The sequence below is a fragment of the Cuculus canorus genome, chromosome 6, assembly GCF_017976375.1.
Source record: "Cuculus canorus isolate bCucCan1 chromosome 6, bCucCan1.pri, whole genome shotgun sequence".
Taxonomy (NCBI): domain Eukaryota; kingdom Metazoa; phylum Chordata; class Aves; order Cuculiformes; family Cuculidae; genus Cuculus; species Cuculus canorus.
The window spans coordinates 23,225,000-23,241,516 of NC_071406.1; the positions used below are offsets into that span (position 1 = coordinate 23,225,000).

Genomic DNA, 16,517 nt, shown 5'->3' on the forward strand with positions numbered 1-16,517 from the left:
AGTGCTGTTCAGACATCCAAACATAATATACTGTTTCTAAGGCTTCCGTTGTATTACTAGTATGATAATTATTACAGCAAATGATAAAATACTGCAAAATTGTTCCCCCCCCCTTAATAACATAAATAAAAGGAGCAATTAATTTCCTACAATAAAAACAGGCAATACAATAACGTACAAATGTGGAGTTTCTTCATTATTGCATCAAATTGCAAAACGGAAACATATAATTTCAAAAGGCTCATAAGCAAAAATGGAAACACAGCTGATGTTGCGTCAGCATGTAGTACAAAACTGTGAAGCTTGCACAGCTCACAGCTAGTCTCCTCAAATGAACCAGTTAACATTTCCAAATGAATATACATTACGCTTCTCCTTTTTTTTAAGGCTTTATTTGTAGAATTTAAGGCAATTTTCCAGGATGTTACTACCATATACCCATCCAATACGATAAGCATTGGAGCATCACCAATTATTTTAAAACCTTTCTATCATGCACAGCTACGTCTATAGCTTTATCATCGCATTTTATGACAGACAGCAATAGTGTTTTCAAATGGAATCAACACACTTTGAAAGCGATATACCTCACTCTGCACCCCATATATTTACCAGATGTGCTTTTAAACCTGCTTTCCACACTGGCATTTTAGTTTGTTTGGTTTTAGGTTGCTGAGAAAAGGTAACACATTTTCTTTGACATCTCGTGTAATTTTACAAGCATTCAGGGCACATTCCCTGCTTTGCATGGAAAATGTATTTGCACAGTTGTCAGAATGATGGACAGGGGAAGAATGATAGGAAGGAGCACTGATCTTTGCTTGTTATTACATACAATAGCCCAGTAGGAATCATGATGTGTTGGTGAGACAAACTGTGTCCCATTCTGGAACATATTAAGTTTGTCTCCAGGACACACATGACTTCACTAGGGTGTCTAACCTCATTCATAATAGATGCTAATCTTTTCAGGGCTGACTGATGACAGCACTTCCTGCCCTTCACGGAATTAGAGCTGGGTTTTATCAAAGGACTCAAACTGCCTGCTAATTAGACTAATTCCCTTCATCATGAATTATTTATTTCCATTGGTAACCGATCACTGTGACATTAATGGGTTCTGCTCAACTTAGTTTCATACTAATATACACTATAAGTTAAATGTTTAAAAACTCCTGATACTTCACTCCAGGTCAAGTGTATCTAACACATAACTCTTGATGTTTTCAATAAAGTTTTGATAAGTAAAGACTTTTAAAATAAAGTGCTCAATACTAAGAAAAAAAGAAAAAGAAAATGAAGAATAATTTTAAAACTCCAAAATTAAGTTGGTGGGGTTTTTCCCCAAAAAATGTGTAAGGGAACACATACAAATTTATTTAAGATTAATAATAAGAGCCCTCTACCACACTAACAAGGTCTTAAGGCAATTCACAGAACCAAATGTATATCCTCAGCCAGAATATGTAGTGCCTGCTTATTCAAACCTTTCACAAGAAGCTTGGGGTTGTAGTATAAAAAAAGTTCTGGGCTTAGATAGCAAGTATCACATATACAAGAACAAAATAAACAATTTCTAGACAGCTATCAGCACTGCAGGCCAGTTCCACAGGGTGGAGGAGGCCAAAGGCAGGAACGTGGAACTGGGAAAAACACAAAACATCAATCCAGGATGTCTTAGCAGCAGGGTCTGAGCAGGACAGCAGAGGTCATCTATGCAATACACACAAGGTTTCAAGCAAGAGAACTGATGGCTGGGTTTTGGCATCACAGATTAAAAGTTATATTGACAACTGAGAGAAAATCCATGGAAGAACTACAAAAAAACAGAGCAATTTATAAAACATGACCAGTGGGGAAAGATTGAAAATAATATTTAGAGAAGAGATGAGAGAACAATGACATCTTCATTTATGCAGAAAGATGTTATAGATGGGCTAGTGATCAGTTTTCTCCATGTACATCACAAACAGGACAAGAAACAACCATTTCAGTCTGAAGCTATGAAAATTCAGCTGAGAGGTTGGGAAAAGGAGCTGTAAGGACAGAGAAGAGCATGTCCAGCTTAGATATGAAGGTGGCGGAGCTCTAAAGATTTAGACCACTAAAGAGATCTAAACCACTAAAGAGATTTTGGCATAGATTAGATAGGCAGATGATTGTTAGGGAAGGTTTAGGCATATGTGAATTCAGCTTAGTCAAAAAACTGTTTCCTAAAGCACAAAGAAATGTCAGCTCGGTTACCATAACATAAACTTATCTTCTAAAATTCTTCTTCAGAATTTTGCTGTTTCTAATGAAAAAACTCCTACTGAAAAGCTGTGCCTATCTGAATATTCTGTTATAGGAGCATTCTATGCAGAGTAACATTTCCATTTCTTATAATTTAACTGTTGGTCTTTTACACTGTCATCACAGACAGTGAAATAGACTTTCATGTAATTAAACAATGGATTTTTATTTGACTCATGCACAGGATACTATAGTTCAGGATGTACATTTTAGAATGCCATTGTTTCCTGTTCACTTGAACTTTTTGGAGATCAAAAGACAGCATACCACTCAGTCACCGATGTCATCTCTGAATCTCTTCTCTTTCAGCAAAATGTAAAGATTTTCCGTGTTACAGAGTTGGGCTCAGATTTTCAATACATTTTATACATACTCTTGACCAAATGGTGCATATTCTCACTCATTTCACAAAACAGATTTTATTCAGGTTTGATTATCCTGTCTGTGAAATATGAGAAAAATGTATATAACACATCAGAAGGCTCAACAGGATAATATTTGTAATCATAAGGTGAGTATAAAATAATAAACAGCAGACAGCAGTTTATATCTCTTAGCCTAATGAAGACTTGGACTGTGGTACATTTGACAAACAGTCTTTGACGTGATAACCTCAATAAGCCCACATACATTTCTAACACAGTGTGAGATACTTTGGCTGTGAAAATAAAGGTGTTATTTTTCTACTGTTGAAATAATACAGAATCAATGAGAGGCAACTGTGAGCCTCAATGGCATCAAGGAGTTTCTGTTGACATTCATAAACCAAATGAGCACAGCTCTGCTGGAATGAGATGTCACCAGAAACCCCAAGATGGCATTACAGCCTTGTTTTTCTAAGTTGTGGTTTTTTTGCAATAAACACATCCAACTGCCTTTTAATTTTAGTTAAAAAGACACTTTTAAAATTTCTTTTGCTTTTTCCTCATCAACCTTTTTTTTCAGGTTATCTGCCCTGCTCTGCCTGCCGTCCTTCTTTCCCCTGTCCCATCTGTCCTCCCTCCTGCCCAAGATATCCTCTTCTCTCTTTTCTTTCTTTGCTCTTTTACCTTCTTTCTTTCCTGGATCTCTTGTCCCCAAATCAAAACATTCCTGCAACGGGTGACTTTGCTCAATGTGTTAGCAGCGCTCTCTAATGTAATTTCACCAGCACAAACCGTTCCTTCAGCACTGTGTAGAGACAATCCTATTAAGCCAAAAGAAATGTCACTCATGTACCACTCGTTATTTGTAGAGAATAAGAGACCTCAAGTAGCTCCTGATGCAGCAATATAAAATAGCTTTCATTTCAGAGCTAATAATACCTGACACTTGAACAGAGATGTTCTCAAACTATTTCACAGGCATTAATGAATTATGCTTCCTAAGTGTGTTCTGACAAACAGGCTATTCCCATTTCACAGATGGAGATAACTGAGGAAGAGAGAGAGAATTAATTTGTTATTACAATGTCTCTCAGGGCCAAATTCTTCACTGTTTTATTTAAAGAGCTTCTATCACTGGCTTTAAGCCAACAGTGAGTAAATAACATTAAAGAGCACTCAGATTTTCCAAGTCTCAGTCCTTCAATAAGAGATCCCTTCTCTTTATATAGCAGAGTACGTTCTTCTTGCAAACTGTTGTATAGACACCTTTGGGGACATTTTATTTCATTATTCTTATTCATAACTTATTAAGGAAAAGGAAATTTCGTTCTAAGTTGTCGTACCCTCGTAAATTAAACCTGGGTAACCCACCTTCTAATTCTTCGTAAGTCTTTGACAGTGGGGGATACTCGAGGGGGAGCATTTTTTAAAAAGTGACATGAAAAGTGTATTCTGTTGTAAAAAACCAAAGTATGACCAGAAATTTATCTTTCAGCATCATGAAAAACAGCTAAAATCACAAAATAAAAGGAGAGTGGGCAGACAGACCTTACAAAATACGTGTCGAAGAACTTGGACAGAATGGTAACTACAATTTGTGTGAATTAACAATTAAAATTATGAGTGTATGCAGTTAATCAAACTGTTCTTAAGCTCTGCTTATCAGAAATGACTGATAATCATGAGACGTGACAAAAAGATGTCACTGATATCCTCTATGAAGGTCAGTTCTCTGTAGTTATTTTTACAAGTTTCTGCTTGTTTGACAAATTGATAGAAGAAAAATAACATGAAAATATATATAGACATATTTTTATATGGAGTATATAAATACAAAAGGGCCACCAAGATTTGGTGTGAAGGTCCAAGGAAAGTAAGAGTAATGAGTGCTGCCATCAAGGAGCCTCTAAAACAGGGAAGCATTCACTGTGTCCATGTGCACACTTCAAGGCAGGACAAACTTTCAGGATTCCCTACGAAAGGGACAAGTTAGTTGGTCAGAAAAAAAATTGTTTGTTTGCTACTATAGAAAACCTATTTAATTAATATTGGTCTTGAGCAAAGATGAAAGAGCAAATAGTTTCTCCAGTTTCTGAAACCAAGCAGAGCAGGAAAAAATGAAGAATCTTGCACAGATTTCTTTGGGGTTGTTATGTCTTTTAAAATCCTGGTCATTGAAGAGTCAAGGAAGCATAAGAAGATAAGTTTGTGTAGAGGACTGAGGTAGTCATGGGATATTGCACAAGGCTGAGTGAATAACTGTGTGAGGTGCTGGAGCAGTGGAGCAGAACCAGACAGAGAGGTTATTCAGAGAGGCAAAGAGAGCACGAGGAAGTTAGTATTGTGGGTCTGGGAAATCAGATGTGAGGGACAAAGAGGAACAAGAAAGGAAAAAAAAAATCAGCTAGGTTGAGCAGCCACTCATCCTGATTTGCTACGGGGAGTGAAGGAGGATCACTGGAGTGGGAACAAGGGGAGCTCTCTGGACTGGACACTTCTGGCAAGTGAAGAACATAATTTGTTCCTTGATTTTTAACAGTGTCATTACGCTTGTGGCACATTAGCCTCCGCCTTCCTTAGGAAGGGAATTTTTCTCCCCTTTTTTGCGGGCAACATCTTGGAGGCAAAGCTGGCCAAATCACTGCTGTATTATGACAGTCTGCAGCTTGTCTTAAACTTAGATAGAACAAAGTTCCCTGTAAATATGAGGTGCTGTGACACAATACATATAAATTATCCATCAAAACAGAACCATTATCTCTAGTACCAGCCCACAAGCAAACCTCTGTATGAAGCACATCCAACCCAAACGCACACAGTCATAAACAATATAAATAATATAAATATAAATATAAATATAAATATAAATATCCTCATGCTATTTACAATACCTTCCTGTTTCTCATCTATTTCGTAGAACGTACCCTAGGTAGACATTCCAAGGCAGAAGTCAGAAAGCAACCATGCTTGCATGTGAAAACCTAAGAGTACCTAAGTCCCTGCTCCTGGTTTCTCCTAAGTCTGGCAGCTATCTCATCTGTCCCCTCGGGAAAACCGTTCTCCTCCTTGGAGCTGATGAGCCAGGTTTTATAGGCACCTGCCTAACTACAACATTCAGCTGCTGCTATTGAAATAAAGAACAGGTCTGTGATTTGTTACAAGCCACCTACAAGCATAAAAGGCATTCCTGCAAATTCTGTCCGTGATGGAATCTTTGCAGCACATTGCTTTGAAAACAGCCTCCATGCTAAAGTGAAAAATTAGACAGTTGCCACAAAGTCACAATTTTGCTTCCACACCTGCACATCACCCACCAGAATGGGGTCTGTGTTTCACTATACATCATTCAAACCAGCACATTGTCCAATACCAACAGTAAGAGAGAGCTGGGATCATAAAGTACTTATTCTACTGTACAGAACACTGTCAGCCACAGCCATGGTTTGGAGGCAGCAGTGTGCATTTTCAGAATTGTCTCATACATGGCCAAATGAGAAATAGAATCAACTGACAGAAAACTTCACGAGGAAGTGGAGGATGATTATAGTGGCTGCTTATTAGCAGAGCATTTAAGCTCACCAGAAATCCAGTGCCCATAACAGTTATTACTTCAGCCTTGCAAGGGCAATAACTTTGAAGTTTTTATTTTATTTATTTTTTTTTGTGACAAGAGGTCCATGCTTAGCTGAAGGGATGCCCCTGATAGCCCCAAAGGCAACATGAAGGTTAGGCACATAATGAGTACTTTGTTCCAATGTCCATGAGTAAATCCAGCAGATGGAAATGAAATTTCTTTTTTCAGTTCCTATAGCTTTTACCTTCCAGGAAGCTAAAATCAAGAGATATCTGCTTTGTTTTGTAACATCTAATTATACAGCTACTATTATTTCTAGAGATACTGGCCTGTGAGAATTACTCTTTCAGTATGAAGTAACCAAACAAAAAAACACCCAAACAGTAAAACTTTGATATTTATGCATGAGAAGATTTTTTTAACCACTCAGTGAGTCATTTTCTGGAGCAATTAACGTTCCTTTTCATGTAGATATTTTTTCTTCGTCTACCACCTTTTTAATAGTCCCTAGCATAAATTGGTAAAATAATTTCTCATTCCCTCAGAAACAACAGCTGCATTGTGAACTCCTGAATCGGCATATCTTTGGAATATATTATAATAATTCAGAAACTGCTGCCATTTCTGTCAAGCTTTCATTCATACTAAGTTTTCTTCAAACATCTCATCCTCCCTCCCCTTTTCATTGCTATTGCTGATCTATTAGACTGTCCAGCCACTTCCCCTGCTCTCCCGGCTCCCTCTCCCGCCTCTAGTCTCAGCCCTCTCTCTCTCAAGCTCTTGACACAAATCTCCCTCCCTTGCCCCTCCCCAGGTCTGTCTCTCTGTAGTCTTCTCAGTCGAATTAGACACAAATGACTTGCCTTGACTTTCAAAGCCCTTTGTGGCCTATCTGCTCACCACTGACCCTCTCATGTTCAATATCAAAAGGTCAGCTCTTGCTTCCAATTAGTCTATGAGCCAAGGTACCTTCCTCTGACTGCAATGCTTTCAAACAAGGCCAGCCATGCTCTTTCCTCTCTTGCTCCTCACTCTTAGGGAAGGAACTGCCTATCAGTATCTGCAAAGCCTTCACATTCTGCCTTTTAAAATCCCCACTTAGATCTTCACTTTGCCTTCAGAAACTGCAGCAAGAGCCAGGCTGTTCACGTGCCCAGGCAATGCTAACCAACACAACAGAAGGGCATCCTAGGGGTCCTCCCTTGTTAGTACCTCACTGATGTTGGTACTCTACAGGGAAATGCAAGTTTTGTTTGCCCCCTTCTGCAGCTCCTCACTGGGGGAATTGTGGCTGGTGGTTTGAACTTGTGTGTCCTGCAAAGGTGCAAAAAATTATAAACAGGAGAAACAATAATAAGGAAAGCATGGATTCTTGGTTTCTAGGGCCTGGACTCAGCCACTGCAAAGCTCACATCAACTGAAAATTGTTACTGAATGAGAATTTCTGCTCTGTCACCTGGAATGTCACGATGGACCTTCCTCTTTTCAGACAGAGCTGTGAAGTCTGGCAAAATTACACACAACTCATGTGGTTCTAGCTTAGCTACGGTTGGGTAGAATTCCACAACTTCAGCAAAAATATTTGTTTCCTTGATCAACTTCAGAGCCTTGTCCCAGCTAATAAAAATCCTTATATTCTCAAGGAAACAATCAGCCGTGTACTTTAACTTCAGCAAATTCACCCACCTTGCCTCAGCGTTTCTGTTAAAAATCACTGCACTGGTTTGGTTGCAGTTTTCCCAGAATTTCAGACTGAGATATACACACAGGAAAAATTCATCCTGCTAAAGGTTATAAGTAATTGAAATTCTATTAAGTATCTGAAATTCATTAATTTGAATAACTGAAAACATGTCCATTCAATGGGAAGTTTATGGCAAACTGATAGATGATGCTCCCAGCTCCATTATTATAAACATAGTGGTTTATTATGAAGGTAATTGTGGGTTGTTCAAGTGGAGGATGGAGATGTGCGTGTGGGAAGTAGCAGAATAGAGGTAGCCAAGTAAGTGAATAGCTGAATGGCTTAACTGTTAATTTCTTTGTATTTTATGATTTATATTAGCATGCAGAGGAGTGGTATCTAACTCCAAGAACTTTTCTGAGCAGGGAAAAATTGTGTTTAATGTGTACAAAACCATGTGAAATACAGAAACTCTATGTATTGCATTATGTAATTTACTTGAAAGTTGTAGCTTGTTGACAGAAAGGCCCTGCTGAGTTTCACAACTTGGGAATGTAGCTTTCATGAAGGAAATTATTCTTCAAGAAATGTGTAACAGTGCCATTTGCTTCATACCTCTGACACAATATTTAGCTCTGTCATTTAAATATAATCACTCTATTTTTACAATGTTAGAGCTATTGATAAATGCAGATTGCAAGGAATAAGTAAATTCTTATGATACAGTGGTTTTTTATTACAAAAAATAAGAAAGTTAACACTCATTCCACATTCTAGATTATTTTAAAAAGTGTTACCATTATTATGGTAGCTTAGTTATGATAATGGTCCAAGGTTTTTGTAGTCTAGTATTTTTAATACTCCTGTGCGATCTACTCCAGTCATCCTTGAGAGAGGATAAAGATGGGTTTTGAAGGGTCACAGCTTTCAAGCTGTGTGGAAAAGCCTATTTCCCATCTTGAGAGTAATCATATACACACATACAGAAAAAGACAATGAAATTTTGGGTGGTATTTATAAACTGAATCTAGGACAAAGTGCATGTTTCTGCCAAAACCTGTTTTTTTCACTGTGTACCCAGAAATCCCATAGTGCTAGTAAAATTGCCATCTTTAACAGGCACTTCATCCCTCTGGCAAACAGCCTTCAGCACTGACATGAAGCCATCACTTAAAAACAGTTTGTCATTTTCCAGTGAATATAAAATTTATACTGCTCTACAAAGTCAGAAGAAAAAATCCCAAACCTTCTAGCACCTGTTTCATGAGTAATGTGTCAATACATGCCTGTATAATTTTAAGCAGACAGAGAGTGTGAAGAATTTCAGCTTCATAGTTTACATCCTCTCCCCATAGTGAAATTCTTTCCATGCCTGCCCGTAACGTTGTGCTTCAAACCTAGTCAGGCTTCAACCCGGCAATATAACCTTGACCTCTGAGTTCAAATAACTATTCCTGATAAACTGCAAGCAAGAATCTGGATTTATGACATCTCAGCCAACTTTCCAGGTCGGTTAAATATGGTGTTCATACGCAGAGGGCAAAGATCTGATGAGATCAGGCTGCAGAAGATTCTTGCAGCAGCAGTCAGAGCCCCAAGATCTCTTTTGCCCTACCTCTCTGATGCTCACCAGAATACTCGTTCCTCTTCTTCTCCCTGAGCTCATGAGGACTCAGTGCCATCTGAGGAGGACGGTTCATTCTGGCATTACAACTTTGGTCTTACAGACTAGGAAACAGAAAATTCTGCTAATATCTATTCCTGCTCTATTTTCTGTTCAAAAATTGAATTGGCTTTTAATGTCATGAAGACAGGCTATATATATATAAACACTCATTCAGAACATGCTTTCACAGTTTTCTCTGTAGCCACGGAATCATCTATTAGAAAGACAGAAAATGAGAGAGACATAAAAAGAAAGAAAGGAAGAATAAAAGGGGTGAGAGGGGGAAAGAAAGTAAAAACAAGAAAAAAGAATAAGAAAAAGCTAAAATTTCCAAGTAATCCTTTGATTCTTGGAGTTAAGGCTTTAAGAAGAAGCTAAATGACAAATATCACAAATCTCAGTATCACAAAAATCCAACAAAGTCATTAGAATTTTCAATCTTGATTTATCTGGATGCGTTTGAAGGACAGCATGTGGATCATTCTGTTGCTGCACTATGTATAATGTGTAAATTTTGCCTTATCCTCTATTCTTAGTTTGGCACCTTTCAGAGAGACCAGGCAGGAATAAAATAGAACATAGCTAAGAGTGATCCTCCTGACCAAGGAATACATTTCACAAATAATTTTGCATTTTTGACCTGCACTGTGTTTAGCAACATTCAAACTATTGAGCAACATTCAAATTATCGAGCTTTTGATTGAAAGTCTTATTAACAGACAGTCTGAAATAATACAATATTTTGTGTTATCTCGGAATAGATTGTTCAAATAACACAATATTGGAGGAGGGGGAAAAATCATACTAACACATGGAAGAAGTAATATAACCAAATAATCCTACCTCCTCAATGACATTGCTGCTGACAGCACCCAAGGCTCCCAGGTACCACACATGAGTCAATCAATGGCTCTGTAGTTCACCAGGACTGGGAAGATATTTTTATTCCAAACCCCACACAATCAGGAAAGACTTTTGGCTGTTTTGTGAGTTCCACTTCCCCTGCCCCTAGTATAAGCATTTCATTAATTTGTCTTGATTTCACAGGATTTTATCTGAAGCAAACCCACACTTTCTTAATAAAAACAATTTAGAAATGAAATTGTTTGGGTTTCTATCTTTAAAAAAATTGAAATTTAGTTGCATTTAACCTTTTTAAAAGCTGAAGCATCAGTATTTCATTTCACTCAACAAAATATTTCCTTCAGCCTGAAAACACACTGAAAATACTGAAATACATGGGAATATGTATATGTAAAAGTATGTACATATGCATCTAAGACCAGTTAACAGTTTTGTCAAAAAGTCCTTAAAAATAAGTCATTTCTAAATGCTACCAGAGAATAGAGAAACCCTTACTTTTAAAAAATAAACCTTGAAAGGAAATTGCCAGGAGACAATGTGCTAAAAATCAGCCCACGTGTTCCACCAGAAGCCTGGGTTTTCTTTCTATTTGCTGCTTTCTAATATGAATAAGAAGAAGTTACACTGACAGAGTCCTTTTCAAATCGAGATCACTTCAGATCTTAGAGCCTCTGGTACTATTGTGTATTGTCAGCTCAATTATTTTAAGTCAAAATTCAGTCATATTTATGTTGGTCTATTTTGTGCTCATCAAAAGACATCGGCGCAATTTTATCCATCTGAGACTAAGATCTGGTCATAAATACTTCATGACTCTACTATACAGACCAATCCATGATGCACCCAAGCATGTGCACAGCTGGATACAAAAGTACACAATGCACAGCATAAGGAGAACAATAGAAAGAGACAGCTCTAAAAATTAATGCAAGTTAAATAGATCTGAAATAAAAGAGAGTACATTTTAAAAGGTAATTAAAAATTATATTTGAGAGGGTAATCTCAGACACATTGTGAAGCGTTGGTGTTCATTTAAAACCATACACTTTTTTTTTCAGGCTTGTCATCTCCTCCTGGTTATCACCCAGCGCCTAAGCAATTCCAGCAGCCTCTCTGCTGGAAGCTGGGTATCGTTGCATTCAGATTTAACATTATCTGGTCAGTGCCCACTCCCTCACAAAATGAGAATTGCTCATTATTTCTCCTTCTTTTAGTTCAAAATAGTGCTCTCTGTGGGCCTTAACATTAAGCACAAGCAGGTATATTCTACCATGAACTTTAGTATGAAAGACATGACACTGTCTAGTAAATATGTGGCAGGGAACAGATCTGCATTTTTTTTTTTCTTTTTCTGGCTTCTTCAGAGTAAAAGGGGTAATCATAAGGCTATCTGTGGGATTATGAAAAATTCCTCTGAAGATTTCTTTCATCTCTGACCCTGTGTGAGTCACTCTGGAGCACCAGAAAGTAGCTTCAAGACCAGTCTTAGAGCATCTGGGCAGTAAACACCTTATTTTCTCACTTAGGCATCTTCTGTAAATACTTGAAACACTGAGTAAGGTGAAACTAACCTGTTGGAAAGGGCTGGACCACGCTTAAAATGTAGAAACGGATCAAATGACACCCAGCTGGTGAAGCTTTGTGGAACCCTACAAGAAGTCAGAACTCAAAATGTCTCAATTTTATTATGTTTTGCTTTCTCAGTCTCAGGAAATCTAAATAAATAACAAGACAACCTAGCAGGACTTCCTTTAATCTTACTGCATGCCATCTGGAGAAGTCCAGGGTGAAGGTCAGTGTTTGGAGAATCTGATGGTGAACAGGACAGCAAAGATTACAGAGTTATCCAAAGCTATCTGTCATCTGAATAAAGAGAAAGCAGCAGGTATTGATCAGTTTTCTGGAGAAATGTTGAAAGGGGGTGGGAAGGTCAAAACATGGAGGTTACACTATCTTGGAAAGGAATGAAATCAAGACTAAACGACAGAGACAACAGATTCTCAATGTACTATGCACAGCATGTATATTGTAGCACAAATAAAGGGAAATTTCACAAAGTGCACAAACACACAAAACACTATATTGTACACCAAAAAGATGAGGTACAGGAATGCCAAAATATGACCTAGGACAAAGCAGAGAGAAAACAGAGAAAATCTTCACAGCCATTGTTGTAAAAGCGAGTTGCATTTGGGAGCTGTTTGTTGCAAATATGTAATTTCTAGCAGTTATTGCACAGAATTTGTCAGAGAACAAAATGTGAATATACAAAATTCTGTATCTAAAGAAGATGAGAATTGTGGAAAGAATTGTTGAAAGGCAAAGAAACACACGTTTTTCATTTTACCTTACAGAACTTTTTCCTCCATTTGTGAACTGTTGCCAGGTTCCTTTTTCTTGGTACCCGATTGAAAACTGCTGAGGCTGGGAACTTTTGGTTCTAGCTACCTCTATACAGCCCAGCACAACATGGAAAAGTAGATCAGACATTGGCTGTTACACAAGTGCGCTCTGCCACCTGAGTCCTAAATGCTCTACTACCTGGTTCAAGTGGGAACCTAACACTATGACATGTCGCAAATCAAAGAATTTGAAAGAGAAAGTCCAACCACAGCGCAGAGATAAACAAACCAATACTTGAAAAATGGCTTAAACCAGGCTGGAACTATTGAGGAAGTATTTTGGAAAAATTATGAAGCATGAGGTTGTGCTTAAAACCACATGAAACAAGCTATGCTTATGTTCTTTTTCAATTATACAGTATTTCAAAGACCACATGTTACTCAAAAGCCTGAAAAACTTAATATGAAATTATTTCTAGAAAAATACAGGAAATTCTATGCCTGCAACATTAACTCATATGAATTTTATTTCCTCCTGTCTTTAAAGGAAAATGAACCATGAAGAATCCCATTTATTCCCTTGACTAATGACATTACAAACATTAAATTTGGTCCAGTCAACTGTATCTTCACTTAAGCCAACAACATAGGCGAATAAGCATTTGGCAGAGATTCTAGGTTACTCTATATGTTAAATTACCATTTTACAACTGAACACCTACTGGGAGAATTGTAACAAATAGATGAAGCATTTTCCACTGAACACTCTCTTCAGCATCTTCCTATAGTGACTCTCACCATGATTCTAATTGGCAAAATAAATCTGGTTGGTGGAAATAGAGCCACCTAAACCCAAGCTAACATTTATTTTCCTTGGTTTCATTCTCCAGTCCAGGAAAAAAAAAACCTGTTGTGCAATTTTGCTCCATACTAAAAGCCCAGGAAAGGGCATTCTCACACATGCCCATAAGGGATACACAAATATCATGCTGGAAGTGTTTTCAACTGCTTTCAGCGGCACAGTAATTTAAATAACACAAGACTGTATGTGCTTTCAAAATACTCTGGTTGATTTTTTTTTCCCTCTTTACACCACCTTTACACTTGTGTAACTCACTCTAATTCAGTGCATTTACACTAATAATGTAAATTAGTTGCATGTATGTGCACACTTCCTTCATAAAAGTATGTTTTCATTACTGCAGGCAATACATAGTCAGAGGTGGTTGTGTTCAACTCTATGTACTTTACCCCAAATGTCAAGTTTGTTATTCATAAATCTGCCAGATTATATCCTACGACTTTCAGAAGTATGCTAGGGAACACAAAAGCACCAGTTACTTCAGAAGCGACATTGGAGTTGCACTGGAACTTGGAGATGAAAAAGAAGATAATTAGAATATTTTTCCAGTATCTTCAGGAAGCATAATCAAAAGATGAAAAAACAGCAATCAACTCATGTAGCCTCCCAGCATCACTTACACAAAGTTTAATCCAAGCTTCCGAGAATATCTAACCATTTCACTTGCCCTACAAGGGGGCCTTGTGCGGATCTGCAGAACTTTTTGACATTAGCTCGCTTACTCGGGTGTGTTGTTGCAGAAAGTCAGTGGGAATTACTGTGGGATTTACCATGGGAAGTCAGTGGCTAAATTTACTCGCACAAACTAACTGGCTCAGACACCTACTTTTTCATTTTTACCCAAGCTTGAAGCTGGAGGATCTGCTCTGAAGTACCCTTAAAAATCAGTAAGAACATGATTTTGCCATTTCTGCCATTCAAGTTTTTTCTCCAGAAGCAAAGAGAATTAAACACTATGATACAGAGTTTCCCTAATTTACTCTTATCTTGCAGGTAATGAGGCTTAAAAGGATTTTTACGAAGCATCCCATAACTGGATTCTACACATAAAAAGAATAAATCAATACATTGATTTTTCCTCACTAACAAAGATAATTTACCACAAACACTGTGTTTATTACAATTCGTTGTGCTGTATTTCTGCCTGCTGAAGATATTTGTCAAGCGTAAAAGGAAAAAAATGCTCTCGTCATTCCCATTTATTGTCCTTTCTCACCTTTAACTGTTGACAAATTCCATCAATAAAAAAAATGTCAGCCATTCTCTCTTGAATCTGCTTGGTCAAGCTCTTGTAATTCCATGCCGGTAGAAGAAATTATGTATTTCTGAACTGTTTTGATCATATCGTACGGCAACTGTACCAAAATAAAAAATCAGACAAAACTTATTTATCTAGTTTCCCGTAAAGCTTTCCTAATGAACCTACATGGCCTAGGATATTGTCAAGGTCCTTTTAGCATTAGATTTTTTTTTAATTCCCAGGATAAACTTTTGCTAGAAATTATTTTAACTTCCTTTTCTGTTCTTCCTCCCCTCCTCTTACTTCTTTTTGTTTCTAATTGCCAGTTGTTTAAAGCTCTACCTTGATATATTAACTCACAAATATTTCTCACCTGATGTTTGCAGATTATATTATAAAAAAATATTCCTAGTGATCTTTACTCTTAGTTTTCTGCCTAGTCAAACTTTCCATTTTTAATCATATCGAAAACAATCAGCCCTGGACTGTGTTTTCAATGTAACAATATTCTAATAATGAAATATTACTGATTTCCTGCCATACTTTGTGCATTATTGCCATCCCTCTCACAAGATACTATCAAGCAAAACTGCAAGACTTTCTTTTATCTGACAAAAACATCTTCTTCACTTTATTTATTTATTTATTGTTAATAGGTACTTTTGATTCACTAAAAGCTTTCCATCCTCTCACCCTCTTGTCTTTTCCTCATCTTCAGGCTTTTTCTCGCCTAGAACAGGCTCTTTCGATGTTCTTTCACTACTTCAATCAGAACGATGGTGGTACTGACTTGGAGTTACCCTCTTTGGCTTGGAGAGCAGTTAATTTCATGCTTTTATCCAGAATTTCACCACAGGCACCTCATTTTCTCTGTTCATCCTCTGTGAACTTCTTTTTCCAGTGATCATCACTAGCACGTTTTACCTGAAATGTGCATGTAAACAATGACCCCTGAACTAGGGAGAGCACAAGCAGGGGTGAGCACATACAATGGTGAAAAAACATTAATACTGTTTCTTCACCAACATCTTTATCTCTAACACTTACAATTGAAATGTAAAAGGTCTGATTATCACCCACAGGCCACAGCTGGAGACAAAACATCTCCCTCTGCAATGATAGCCATGACTGACATTTGCTTTGGGGTCAAAAAGGGATCCAAAGGTTGCTTTTGTTTTAACGTGGCCTTTCAACATTTTCTTTTTAGCTTAGAAATACAAATAAATACAAAGTAGAAAATGCCTTCCCCCCAGTCCCCCAATGAAGCTTTTCTGGAAATATCACTTTTATTTTTTTCCATCAGCAAATGTTATTGCATTTATTTTAATCTACATTTTATTCATTTTGGGTCATTTTTGGCAAAAAAAGTTCCTTCCTCCTTGTCAAATGCAGTTGCGATATGTTTAGTTTTTCATCATTTTTGGAAATTATTCAATTGTCTAAATTACATTTCAGTTGTTCCTTCTAGCACATACTTTTTTTGACAATGGTTCAGATTTGAATTGTTAGAATGCTGGAAAAAAAGAGGAATTGAGTAGCAGAAAGAGAACTGCAAGAAACAGCAGACTAAAATTTTTAAATCATATATGTCTTATTAGAAATCATTATTAAAAAGCCCTATAAAAAGT

The 16,517-nt window shown here is 37.3% G+C and overlaps 1 long non-coding RNA gene across 2 annotated transcripts in view; it reads right to left on the bottom strand.

Annotated features, from left to right (window-relative positions):
* The window catches only part of LOC128852593 (uncharacterized), a 62,924-nt gene extending 47,129 nt beyond the window's left edge, over positions 1–15,795 (bottom strand). For both annotated transcript variants that reach the window (XR_008450571.1, XR_008450570.1), the window contains exons 1-2: positions 15,583–15,795; positions 14,866–15,004 (exon numbers count right to left, since the gene is read on the bottom strand). This is a non-coding gene — a long non-coding RNA (uncharacterized LOC128852593). The remainder of the gene's footprint in view (positions 1–14,865; positions 15,005–15,582) is intronic.
* Between the last annotated feature and the right edge of the window lie 722 nt (positions 15,796–16,517).